Source organism: Mobula birostris, chromosome 26 (assembly GCF_030028105.1).
Source record: "Mobula birostris isolate sMobBir1 chromosome 26, sMobBir1.hap1, whole genome shotgun sequence".
NCBI lineage: Eukaryota > Metazoa > Chordata > Chondrichthyes > Myliobatiformes > Myliobatidae > Mobula > Mobula birostris.
The window spans coordinates 12,986,567-13,000,823 of NC_092395.1; the positions used below are offsets into that span (position 1 = coordinate 12,986,567).

Consider the following 14,257-nt stretch of genomic DNA (forward strand, 5'->3'; position numbering starts at 1 on the left):
AATAGACACACTGGTTTTACTTTTTCCTTTGCAGGACAGTAACATCTTTCTTCAGCCTGATAAGGTCATGCTGTAACTTCATAAATTTTTATGAATACTTTCAGGGTGCAATTATATGTGCAGATTTGGGTGTTTAAGGAAAATGTGCTTGAATAATTTGCTGCTGAACTGAAACTTTTTTGTTATGCTCAGATATTCAAGACTCATTTGCAGGCCACTTCCCCGTCACCCATGACCCTAAGTAGTCTTCATGCTCCATATATCTGCAGACCAATAGTCACAGGGTCTCTCAGGAGATGAAAAGAGTTTTTTTCATTTTTTCTTTTAAGATAGAGTTTGGATGTTGGCATCAATAGCCTGCATCAGTAGCAAGGGATAATAGTAATGTAATAGCAAATAAAAAACAATAAATAATTCTGAAATTCAGTGCTGCTTCCTTGCTCCTCTTGCTGTCCAAGCAAGTAATTACTTTTTATTGTCACGTATGCTGAGATACCAGGAAAGCTGATGAAGGCAAGGTAGTGGATATTGTCTACATGGACTTTAGCATGGCCTTTGACAAGGACCAACATAGGAGGCTGGTGAAGAAGATTACATCGTTTGGAATTCAGGATGAGGTAGTAAATTGGATTAGGAGTTGGCTCTGCGGGAGACTGAGAGTAGAGGGATGCCTCTCTCACTGGAGGCCTATAACTGGTGGTGTGCCAAGGGATCAGTACTGGGCCTGTTGTTAGTTGTTATCTATATCAATGATTTGGATGACAATGTGATTAACTGGATCAGCAAATTTATGGATGACACCAAGATTCAGGGTATCATAGACAGTGAGGAAGACTATCAAAGCCTGCAGCAGGATCTGTTCCAGCTGGAAAAATGGACTGAAAAACAGCAGATGGAATTTAATGCAGAAAAGTGTGAGGAGTTGCACTTTGGGAGGAGCAATAATCAAAACAAAGCAGTATGATTAAATGTTTTTACTAGATCGGGTTAGTAATAGTACATGCTGTACAGTGTACAGTGTGGGAGCGATGAAGCAAGCCCACCGAGACAAAAATAAACAGGTGCCCTCGAAAGCCCATGCTCAAAAAGAGAGTGCCTCCCATGCGTAAGAGGCCTAATTGATTTACCGTGCAATCGATCAATAATATACGCACTTGCCAATTCTTGCAATCGATCTAATATAGTATGCTAACCAACTAGTCAGATTAGATCTGTTATGCATATTTTTGGTATTACACTTCACATTTGTTGGGATAGTAACCAGTCCGTATGGTCCAAGTAGTTTCCCACAGAATGCCCTTACTTCGTGTTCTTCCAGAGATTTTCCAACTCCTGTGGACAAAGCTTAGCCATTTCTCCAAGACATAAAGATCAGAGGAAAGGAAACAAAACACAAAGTCTAGATTACGCTCATAGGCACTTGCCAAGAGTTTAACCTATTTCAAATGAACTGCCAAATCACTTTGTCCGAATAGAGAGAAATTTGATATAAGGACATCTCCCTAATAAAATCCCAATTAGCAGTTTCACCTATCGCTGCCTTTGATGACTGATGTACGTTTTGGAGATTTCCTGATTGCCTTTACTGTAATTATATAACAAAGTCATAAAAGGAACACTTACTAGAACACACACAGGAAATTTAGGGTAGGAGTGGATGATCTGGCTCTTCAAGCCTGCGCTGCCATTCAATCTGATCATGTCTGATCTGCCCCTGGCTTCAATTATTCTGTGTCAGGCCCACATAGAATTCAGTTCCCTAATCTTTCAAAAAAAAATATTTCCCTCCTCTTTAGAGGATTCCTTAAAAACACTCAAAAAGGGATTTTAATGCAAGCGGTATGAACTCCAATGGCATGGAATATGGGGATAAATATCTGCTATTGAAGATGGGAGTGGGATGATAATTGACAAATTCTTCATGATTCTGAACCTAATACCTCATCCCTGTTATCTTCTGGTACTGTGCAGCCAGATACGATGCATAAGGACTGACACTCAGTCCTTCAAGAAACAGATTATTCACCTGGAGGAACAGACATAAAGTGCTGGAGGAACTCAGCAGGTCAGGCAGCATCTATGGAGAGGAATAAACAGTTGCCACTTCAGCCGAGATCCTTCGTCAGGACTGGAAAGGAAGGGGGAAGAAACCAGGTGTCACTTATCACCTACCAGTTTAACTCCTTCATTACCTCCCTTCCTTTTCAATCCTGATGAAGAGTCTCAGTCTTAAATATTGACTGTTTATTCCTCAAGGTTTCCAGCAATCTGTAGAAGCTGTTGTTTAAGATTATCCACCTGCCCTTGATAACGTTGGCAGAGTTACCCATATCCTAGCAATAACTTACCCCTCAACATCACAAATGTTGTCACATTCTGTCTGTAGAAGCTTGTACATACCTTGCAGCTACATTTCCAGTGGTCCATCAATGATTCTATATCAAATGTGCTTCATTGACTATAAAGCACTCTGGCAAGTCCTGTTGCAATTAAATATGCTTTAAATGCAAACCTCCTTATTCTTCATCCAATGCAATCATCGTGCTGTTAATATAGTAAAAGACCTGGAATATTTTGTCCTGTTCCAGATAACACCATTTAAGATGGCCAACAGGGCCTTGGAAATGGCTTAAAAAGCAAATCTTGAACAAAGTCTGATTTAGAACACGACACGTTTGGTCAGAGTGAGAGCATGAACGTTCAAGGCACAACACCATAAAGGACTTCATGTAGTTAGTCAGAAACTGTTTCCCTTAACAGTAGGATTGGTAATCCAAGAAGGTTTATTTAAAGTTATTGGCAAAGAACCATTCATTTTTTGATGGTTATGGAGAGGAATTGAGTCAATAATAATTTTCAAAGGAAGTGTTGTATGAACACATGGAAATATTGTCCTATAAGCAATGGGACTATTGAATTGATCTTTCAAAGGGCTGGCAAAGGATTGAAGAATCAAATGGTTCTATTTTGAGCTGTAAAATCCCACGTTTTCCCCATCAATAGTATGGAGACTTCAACATCTAGCTAAACCAATGGACCAGGAAGAAAACAGCTTTATTTTAAAATCTTATTTCACTTCTTCAACTCTCAGGAGTGATAGATTAGATTAGTTTAGATTGCTTAGATACAGAAAACTATCATAAGAGTTCTTCTTTAAATCTAAGGATGGGTCTGAGTAATTTTTTTCCCAATGAATCCAAATTCAATTACTCAGCAAATCACCAAAATATTATAATGTCTGTTGTGTAAATGGTGCCGAATACTTAAGAATCAGAATCAGGTTTAATATCACTGACATATTCCAGGTGTATTTAAGGGCAGATTCCAGATCCATGAGGGAGGCAGCCAAGATAACAAGGGCTGGAATCTTTCCCTTTCTATGAAAGATACATTGAGTGAGAAGACAGGTCTGGCATTAAAGGTCAAGGGCCAAAATCTTTCTCCTGAATGCAAGGCATGTTGTGGGGGAGGGCAAGTCTGGCATAACACTTAGTGGATGCACAATCAAAGATCTTTGCTTTTTAACTAACCATAAGTCTTCACTGTACAAATGAAAATTTCCTGGTTCACTGAACATCATCAACCTGAACTATCAATTCTGTTCCTTTCCCTATCGGTGCTGCCTGACCTTATGAATATTTCTGGCATTCCCTGTCTCATTTTGAATTTCCAGTAGCTGCATTACGGAGCTGCGTTGTATGCCTCTGTACATGCCCGGTGGCCTCATATGTGTAGACATATGGAAAATATGGATCAAATGCACAGACGTACAATATGCACACCAAAGACCTATTGTGTTCGGAGCAGACTCGATGGGCTGAATGGCCTACTTCTGCTCCTAAATCTTGTGGTCTTATGGTCTTTAGAAATTAGATTTTTAAAAACTAGGTTTTGCTGAAGTACATTGCCCAATACAAAAAAAATGAAAGCCCCAAGACTAGTAAGAAAGGATTTTCTTACATTAACACATTATTTGTGTAAGCAACCGACACAACCTAAAGATGTGCTGGGAACAGCCCACAAGTGTCACCAGACAGTTCGGCACCAACACAGCATGCCCACGGTGCACAGCAGACAACACAAGTAGCAATAACAACCATAGTACAATAGCAACAAGATAAAAACAGTAAAACAATCCCCTTATCTAACACACACACACACACACACACACACACACACACACACACACACACACACTAGGGTTGCCAACTTTCTCACTCCCAAATAAGGGACAAAAGTAGCAGTCAAATACGGGACACTTGTGTTTACCTCGAGGTAGACTACCACGACCATGAAGCCTTGTGCGGGCACCTGTGTGCACATGCGTGACGTGCGCATGCGTGTATGTGCCGATTTTTTTTCCCACAAATCGGTTTTGGCTTAATTTTCCCGACTACACTGTACATACATTATTTTTACTTTATATAGGCTGTGTATTTATCATATCACTCCTGCTTTTACTATATGTTAGTGCTATTTTAGGTTTTATATGTTGTTTGGTATGATTTGGTAGGTTATTTTTTGGGTCTGGAAATGCTCAAAAATTTTTCCCATATAAATTAATGATAATTGCTTCTTCACTTTTCGCCATTTCAGCATGAAAGGTTTCATAGGAACGCTCTAACTTAGCGGGGAAAATACGGGACAAGGGTGGTCCCGTATGGGACAAACCAATTTAGCCCAATATACGGGATGTCCCGGCTAATGCAGGACAGGTGGCAACCCTAACACACACACACACACACACACACACACACACACACACACACACACACACACACACACACACACACACACACACACACCCACACACACACACACACACACACGAAGAATGAGGTTCAATAGTCAGGTTGGTGTGGTGTGTCCTATGGATCGGGACTCAGAACTACATTGTAATTTTGAGCCATAAAGAATCAAGCATTATTCTGGCAGCCACATGGTCCAAAGCTTAATCAGCCTCTCTGTCTGTCATCCTTTCTGATCAACACCGATTCTCCCACTGACACTGCCCTTTCCAAACCAAACCCCCGCCCATCCTGCTAATCACCCAGGTTTTTTTCCCTCCCACATGGCTCCCTTGGTAGTGCAGCGGCTCACACAACACTATTACAGCTTGGACGTTCTGGCATTCAGAGTTCAATTCCAGCTCTGTTCTGTAAGGAGTCTCAGGTCATCCTCCCTGTGGAATGCATGGGGTATCTCCGGGTCCTCTGGTTTCCTCCCACAGTCCAAAGACATTCCCAAGTAAGTTAACTGGTCATTGAAATTGTCCCATGATTAGGTTAGGGTTAACCCGGTTTGTCAGGGTTGATGGGGAGGTGTGGCTCCAAGGGCCTGAAGGCCCTACTCCACACTATATTTCTAAATAAATGCCTTTTCCATCTGCCATCACCCATTCACTCTTTCCACTGGGTCCCCTTTCTCTCCACCTCATTGTTTCAATTTGCACTTCATCCTTTGTTGACTCCATTTATTCTCATCTATTTCTGCCTCCACCCTTCACTTACCCACTTGTCTCTATTTACAGCCCTGCCTCATCTGAATCCAGCTATCATTTACCAGACCCTGCCCCACCCTTTTCTCTCATCTCTTTATGCTGGTTGTCTCCCAGACCAGCTGGAGGGACTTGACCCGAAACCTCCTCCGATGAAGGGTCACGGCCCGAAGTGTTGACTGTTTATTCACATTCATAGATGCTGCCTGACCTGCTGAGGTCCTCCATTACAAGATGTGCATTGCTCTAGATCTCCAGAAGCTGCAGTAGCTCCTATGTCATTGTCCCTCCACAGATTCTGACCTACTGAGCTTCCCCAGTAACTCATTTTATCTTTGCGCTAAGTTCAAGCAAGAGCAGTCTCTAATGCCTTCTGTTGATGATTGTGTCCGGTTTCTACCCTTTTTTTGGGGAGGGGGGCTGAAGATTGAAGCGATGGACCTCTGCTATAGGATCAGTGATGAGGTGGTTCAGTTCACTGCCCCCACCCCCAACCCCAACACTTCATTATTACAAGCGATGTTCAGGGAATGTAGGCTTTGTTCTGAATGTGGTAAGCTCCAAGAAAAACAAATCAGGAAAGAAATGTTTCAATGAGAGAAGTTAGATGTGGAACTCATAAACACAGGAGTTTCTGCAGATGCTGGAAATCTTGAGGAACATATACAAAACACTGGAGGAGCTCAGCAAGTCAGGCAGCACCGATGAAGGGGAATGAACTTTATTCCCGTCTACAGATGCCGTCTGACACACAGGGTTCCACTAGCATTTTGTGCGTGAATGTGAAACTCACCGCCTTGGGGAATGATTGAAGCAAGTAATGGTGGTGGCTTCTAAGGCTGGAGGACACAGCCTCAGGATAGAGGGGTGTCTGTTTAGAACAGAGATAAGGGGAAATTTTTTAGCCGAAACATGGAGAATCTGTGGAATTCATTGCCACAGGTGGCTGTGAACGTCAAGTCACTGGGTACATTTAAGGCAGAGGTTGATAGATTGTTGATTAGTCAAGGCATGAAGGAATACAGGAAGATAGCAGGAGGTTTGGGCTGAGAGGGAAAGGGATCAGATGGAGTAGACTTGATGGGCCAAATGGCCTAATTCTGCTCCTGTATCTTATGATCTTATGGTTATGGAGGAACTCTCAGCAAGTCAGGCAGCACCAACAGAGGGGAATGATAACTCTAAACTAACTGAGACCATGATGGTGAAAGGGATAGAAAATGATTGCAAAAAAACTTGGATGAATGGGTGGGGAAGATGTGAGTGGAGGACTAAATGACTGTAAATCCGAATAATAGTACATAGTTTAGGCCATGAAGAGGAAGGATTGTAATGGATTTAGAGTTTCTATATTTCGGAAACAAATCTATTATATGCTGTCAATCACAGCTCAAGTCAGTCTAAATAGTTCACCTGCCTGAATCCCAAGCAGTGCGACTGACAGTCGGAACATTGGTTTCTTTACTCTCAATAAACCTCTGATTTAAAGAATAGTTAATGTTTTGATGAATAATGCAATGGTTTTCCTTACCTCTGGGGCCATGCCTATAATGGAACAATCCATGCACTGATGAGGATGATGAAATATTTCCTTGTGCTGGTTCCTCATAAAATATGAAATAAAATTCATGCCGCCTATTAACAGTTACAGAACCAGGCCTTTCAACAGCATAAATCTTTAGGCAGTAGATCTCCTTTGTAATAGTCTCCAACGTTCCAGAAGCATTAATATATATGTATCTCAGCTGATTTCATTAATAGAAATCCCAAATAAAGCACTCATTTTATAAAGAATCCCACTTTCAAACATGCAATTGTTATGGATCCCAAAGGACATCATTATAAAGAGGTTTTGCTCTACTCATATCTATTTTCACTGTAAGATTGAATGAACCTGTACCATGCCATGACACGGCCCCTTTTATTTATTAAAACCACTTATTTATTTATATTTTATATTTTTAGTGATAATTTGACTTCTGGTATGAATGATTTTCATTTAAGCAGTAACTGTTTTTCAGAATGTACTTCGTAAACTGTGAAGTTACAACCTGATGTTGTAACAGGCACAAAAAGAATTCTTTCTTTCCCCCAGTCTGCAGATCTTTGCGAGCCTGCTGGATACCCCAACTCCGAATCCAGGTCCGCAAGGGACTAGAGGCCGACGAATACGGGCTGTCTTTGGGTGAGAGCGCTGTGCACATGGGTGGGTGGGAGGGAGGGAGGGAGGGAGGGAGGGACGGGGGCTCATTTTGCTGTTGCTGGTCTGTTGCTTGTTGTGTTCTGTGTTGTTCTGCCGTACATTGTGGGCATGCTGTATTGAGCATGCTATATTGGTGCCAGAAGTATACGGCAACACTTGCCGGCTTCCCCCAGCACACTGTGGGGTAAGTTGTTTGTTAATGTAAACAATGCATTTCACTCTGCGTTTTGATGTACACGTGATCCCGCTAACACACCACACCACACCACAGCCCCAACCACCACAACCTTACCTGTCAGCCATCTTATGTACAGACACTCCTGTACCTAGCACCACTTTATGTAAGTACAATCTATGTAAATAAGGTACTTTATGTAATTATATTCATTGTGTTTTTTATTATGGTGTTCTTCATTTTAGCATGTTTTTTTGGGTTACATCAGATCTGGAGTGACAATTATTTCATTCCCCTTTACAGTTGTGTACTGAGAATGACATTAACAATCTTGAATCTTGAATCTCGAAAATTCAAAGTTCGAAGTACATTTATTATCAAAGTATGTATATGTGATGCAGCCCTGAGATTTATCTCCTGATAGGCAAAGACACCCAAAAGAACCCACAGGTAAAGAAGACCAATGAACACAGTGTCCTCAGAGTCCATCCGTAAACCCTCATTTCAGCTCAGAGCTGAGTAAACCTTGCGGAGCAGCAAACTGATCCAGCCTGTCCCTCACCTTGGTCCCCCGATACCCTAACCTTTTCAATCTTACCCAGCACTTAAACCTCCGTCCAAACATTGGGTTCATTCGCTTCGCTACACTCTGGGACCTGGACTCCGCCACCTCCATTCGGCCTGTCGCTGACCTTTCCGGTTCAGCCTGGCGCTTAGATTGATCAAACCTGGGCTCTTCTCGAATGAACCAATGTCACGTCATGACACAGAGAGTGGTGTGAGCATGGAAACTTCAATAAACTTGAATCCTGAATCTCCTGATTTTCATTTTGTGAATTCTGACGGGTCAGCAGTGGGGTCACACTGCTGGTTAGAGTCATGGGTTTGGTAGCTTAATCGAATCTGCTTTGCACAGCAGTCTCATTTTCTCTGACACTGCTTCAACCCACGTTTTACAAGCCTAGTAAAATGCTGAGGTTACTCTCTAATTAGAAAACTTCTGTCTGCATGGCCGAGTAATGAGATTCCAGAACACGACCGTGGCTCAATTATGATTGTTTTTTGAATTACCTTCTTGTCTTCGGATCAATGAGGATATTCTATCTCTCTTCATTTCTACACTTTGGCCGCATCAAGCACTTGTTTCCCAAAAGAACAGAGTAAATGTATGAGAGTGTGATCCTTTACACCAAGCCCAAAAAGCAGAGCAGAAATGAATATTTTTAATTTTACAAGACATACATTTGAACAACATAAAGAATTCTGAGAGGAATTGACAATATAGATATGAGGTTTTTCCATTTACGTGAATTAGGAGATAGCTTTGTGAAAAAAAAGGAATAAAACATGATAGTCAGAGAGTCATGGAGAACTACTGCACAGAACCAGGCCTTTCAGCCTATCTAGTTGATGCTGAAATGTTATTCTGCCTAGTCCATCTGGGCCAGGGGTTCCCAACCTTTACTCTGCCATGGACCAATACTGTTAAGCAAGTGGTTCATGGATCCCAGATTGAGAATCCCTGACTATAATCCTTCATAACCCATGTCCCCATCTTAAATGCTGCAATCAAACCCACATCCACCACCGCAGCTGGCAGCTTGTTCCACACTCACACCATACTATGAGTGAAGGACTCCCCGTCTTAGGTTCTCCTTAAATATTTCACCTTTCACCCTTAACCCTTGACCTCTAATTCTAGTCTCATCCAATCTCAGTGGGAAAAGCCTGCTTGCATTTACCCTTTCTATACCCCTCACAATTTCGTATACCACTTTCAAATCTCCCCTTATTCTCCTTCCCTCCTGGGAAAAATGTCCTAACGTATTCAACCTTTCCCGATAACTCTCGGTAATTTTTCCTATAAATTGGGTCTTCAAGACCCAGCAACACCCTTGAGAGCTTTCTCTGTACCTGTTCAATCCTGTAGGTAGGTGATCAGAACTGCACGCAACACTCCAAATTTAGCTCCACCAAAATCTTATACAACTTCAACATAACATCCCAAATCCTGTTCTCGGTACTCTGATTTAGGAAGGCCAATGTGTCGAAAGCTCGCGTTACGATCCTGTCTACCAGTGTGTTGCATTTTTCAAGGTATTATGGATCAGTACTCCCAGATCCTTCCACTCAACTGCACTCCACAGTGACCAATTTCACTAATAACCCTTTAGGGAAGAAAATTGGCCACCTCAGCAAGCCCCATAGTCAGCCCAAGTAGAGGAATGAAAGGGTCATCATACAAGGAATGTTTGTACTCGCTGGAATTCAGAAGGATTGTGGGATCTCATTGAAACCTCTCGAATGTAGAAATGCCTAGACAGAGTAGATGTGGAAAGGATGTTTCCCATGGTGGGAGAGCCAAGGACAACAGGGCACAGTGCCCTTTCGAAACAGAGATGCAGAGAAATTTCTTCAGCCAAAGAGTGGTGAATTTGTTGCCACATGAAGCTGTGGAGGCCAGGTCGTTGGGTGTATTTAAGGCAGGGATTGATAGATTCTTGATTGGACATGGCGTCAAAGGTTACGGGGAGATGGCTGGAAACTGGGGTTGAGCCAGGATCAGCCATGATTGAATGGTGGAGCAGACTCAATGGGCCAAATGGCCTAATTCTGCTCCTATGTCTTATGGTCTTATAATTATTAATGCAGTTAAAATGAAAGTGTTATCAAGCATCTAAGAGTAAGTTGAGCTGTGGCCTTGATTTCTTCTGACATTGCATTGACTGACAACCCACACAGTGTGAGCTGCTGAATGATAGAGTGTCACTTGGTTAATTATCTGTGAGTGACAATATCATAGAGTGTTTGCCTCAGTAGAAGCCCTTTCAAGGAACAAGTGAAAGTAATGGGAATTAAAGAACAGCTATACAGTTTCCAGAACATGTTAAAGGTCTCGGCTGGAGACATTTCGGTAGCAGCAAAGGGACTACATCAGAGAAAGATTAGAATGATGCTATTACAGCTTGGGGCATCGGAGTTCCGGGTTCAATTCCGGCATCCTTTGTAAGAAGCTTATATGGCCTTCTTGTGGGCATGTGGATTTCCTCTGGGTGCTCTGGTTTCCTCCTGCAGCCCAAAGATATTCTGATTAGTAGCTCAGTTGGTCATTGCACATTGTCCTATGACTAGGTTAGAGGTAAATAGGTGTGTTACTGGGTTGTGTGGCTCTTTGGGCTGGAAGGGCCTGTTCTGTGCAGTATCTCTAAATGGACAAATTATGTCATTATTAGGTCATTATGATTTAATCACCATAAAAATGCGAATGAATGACTTTATTGAAACAAGATGCTTCTTAGGATGAAGCAATGTCGAGGTGTTGACTGACTATATAAGTTTTTAAGAAGGTTTGCATAATCTTGGCATGCAAATTAGCTGCCTACATTTCAGCTGTGCAAGTTAACTATATTGTTTTAGTACTATAGGCTTAGACCCAGAACTGAACACAAATTCTACAAAATGTAAGCACAATGGGTGGGAACTCAAGTGATTAGGGAGAGGAAGAGATCTAATGCTTAGAAATTTATCCACAGTCAATTCCATTAAGGTAGCATCAGGGCAAAGGGCTTTGCCTCTGAATTTAATTTTGTTGCCTTTAATGGAATGGATCTCAGATCCAGAGGCCTATATATGTTTAGCGCTGCTGACCAAAGATAAATTTCTAGGAGTTCATGTGACTCTAGTGCAACGTTCCCTCTGATTTCTTTCACAGCTGAGCAGACCAACCATTGCTCTGAGCAGGAAATTTTTACATGGCCTGAAAACTGTGTGTCGCTTTATATTAACAATATATAAAGGAAAATAACAGCCGTGCTGCAACAAATGCTCTGTGCGTGAGAACATCTCAGTTATTGTGCTGCCGTGTACCCGCGCAGCTGCGAGGGAACAGTACTCTAGTATCCTGTAAGAAATTCTGGTGTATAACTGAACCTGCAACCAATGTTTGTTAAATCAAAGCATTAAATGTTACCTGTGTTCAGGACGATTCTGGAGAAAAAAATGCTGAGATTGAGATAGATTAAGTGCTCAAGAGAAGAGCATTATAGTCTGATTTGTGACATTCTCTGAGGTGAATAACATTTTGTGTAATGCATCAACAGAACTAGAGTAAAAAAAAACAAAATCTGATGAAGGCCTTCCAACCAGAAACATTAGTTCTGATTCCCTTTCCACAGTTGCTGCTTGACCAGCTGAGTGTTTCCAGAATTATCTCAGATATCCAGCAACTGCATTTCTTTTGCTTTTCCAACACAATAGATTGGTATATATAGTGCAATCACTCAAATCGAGTATGATGTTCTATTGGTTCACCCTCAGGAGGCTGCACATGCCTATCTGGGATCCAAATGTTCTGGTGCAGTGTGTGTTGTGTACTTAATATTTTAGTAATATTTGAGTAATATTGTAAATGTGTTGTTTGATTAATCATTCTTTGCTTGTTTAAATAAATCATGACGGGTGCCCCTTTTTTCTCTGTGGCACAGCAAAGGTTATTTTCATGTAGTGCAGATCCCTTTTGAACAGATTTTCTCCAGGTATACGTGCTGAGTCTTTACAGTTTTAAGATATAATGTTGAATTTCTTCGGGCTGATCTTAATGTTATCTTTGAAGCATTTCTTTTGCCCATCAGGGGCTCACTGAACTTCTCTCAAATGGATGAGTTAGGCACCCAGATGACATGAACTATCCATTAGAGTTGGAGTTGGATGCAGGCTACAGTGGATGAAGAAGAAATACACGCAAGATGCTGGGGGAGCTCAGTATGTCAGGCAGCGAAGTTGGAAATGAGATTTCGGGCCGAGACAGTGCATCAGGACTGGAAAGAAAGGGGAAGACGCCAGAATTAGAAGGTGTGGGGAGGAGAAGGTGTACACGCTAGAAGGTGATAGGTGAAGCCAGCTGTGTGTGGAGGAAGTAAGAAGCAGAGAGGTGATAGGTGGAAAAGTAGAATGCTGGAGAAGAAGGTATCTGATAGGAGCGGAGAGAGGAGCATGGAAGAAGTGGGGGGGGGGTTCGGAGGGAAGGATGCCGGGGGAGCTAAGCAATGTATCTACAATGCTCCCTTTGAATTACATATAAATTTCACCTCTCCTTCTTTGCATCCACACTCCAGACACCCAAAATAAATGTTAATCTCTACTGACTATCTTGAGGCTAATAACAAACGCAGGCACCTGAGGTCTAATTGTTCTGAGCTGCATTTTCAATTCAACTTGCAATACACATTTAAATCTGAAGATTGATTGCTAGTGAAATTAATATTTGCTCTAACAAGTACATCTACATGAAAGGTTGTCGCAGGAGGAGGTGATGGTCAGGAGAGAAGAGGAGGAGAGGTGAGGGGAGAGCCAGAACGGGGGATAGAAGAAGTGAGGAGGGGGAATGGATGAAGAATATGTTTTGGTTCTGTACCTTTCTTACCATGGTCCTTTTTTAAAAATTTAGTTTTGCACTGGAAGCTTTCTGAGGACTCAATGATTTAATACATGAAACACACGTGAGCTAAAACAACCAGCCAGGTCACAAGCTTAATTCTTGAAGTAACCAAGTCAGAGCTGGTTGCTTAATCAAGCATAGTGTCCTGGTGAGAAAGGGAGAAATAGATCTTTCATGACCATGAATATAACTTTACGGTCCATTAGCCAAAGCTGCAAGTGTGCACATGGATGAAGATAGATTTTCATCTGACTCCAGTTATATTCCTTGTAGATGTTAACAACCCACTTCTTAGATAGGCCTATGAAATCAACACTTTGATACACACAGAATGACAAATCCATCATGAAGGATCTTGGTCCAAAATGTCGACTCCATTCCTTTCCATAGATCCTGCTGAGTTCCTCCAGCTTTTTGTGTGTGTTACTCTGGATTTCCAGCATCTGCAGAATCTCACGTATTTAGTATTTTGATACAACAAATTAAACAGGAAGAAAAGTTGAGCAGAAAATATTATTCACAGATCTTCTAAAAAATTATGTGAGTAATATAAAACCAGGTAAAGTTCTTACATATTTCATTCACTTGAAAAAAATAAAATCTGTTATAAGTTAAGAAAGCCCTGAACAGTGGAAAGTTGGGCAAAATATAGTCCAAGGTAGAAAGAGGATTTTCAGGTGGGTTCAAAAACATGATGACAGTGAGGAAGAAGCTGTTGCTGAACCTTGAGATGTTGGTCTTCAGGGTCCTGTACTGTCTGAAATGGATGGAAGAGTACTCACACTGACTCTAAGACTGTTGTGTTGTGCAGATGAAATTGGACACTGGGTGCTTAAAAGGCTTTTGAATGGATACATGGATACGTCATTGGGATGGAAATATGTCTCCACCAAAAGAGGAGTAAGGCTCTCCTTCCTTCCACTAGTCTGTAGGTCACCTTTGGGC

At 41.7% G+C, this 14,257-nt stretch overlaps 1 long non-coding RNA gene across 1 annotated transcript in view; it reads left to right on the plus strand.

The window, feature by feature from the left end:
* Positions 1–14,257, plus strand: part of LOC140188024 (uncharacterized) — a 43,750-nt gene that overhangs the window by 1,782 nt on the left and 27,711 nt on the right. The window contains exon 2 of the long non-coding RNA XR_011883207.1: positions 7,593–7,682. This is a non-coding gene — a long non-coding RNA (uncharacterized lncRNA). The remainder of the gene's footprint in view (positions 1–7,592; positions 7,683–14,257) is intronic.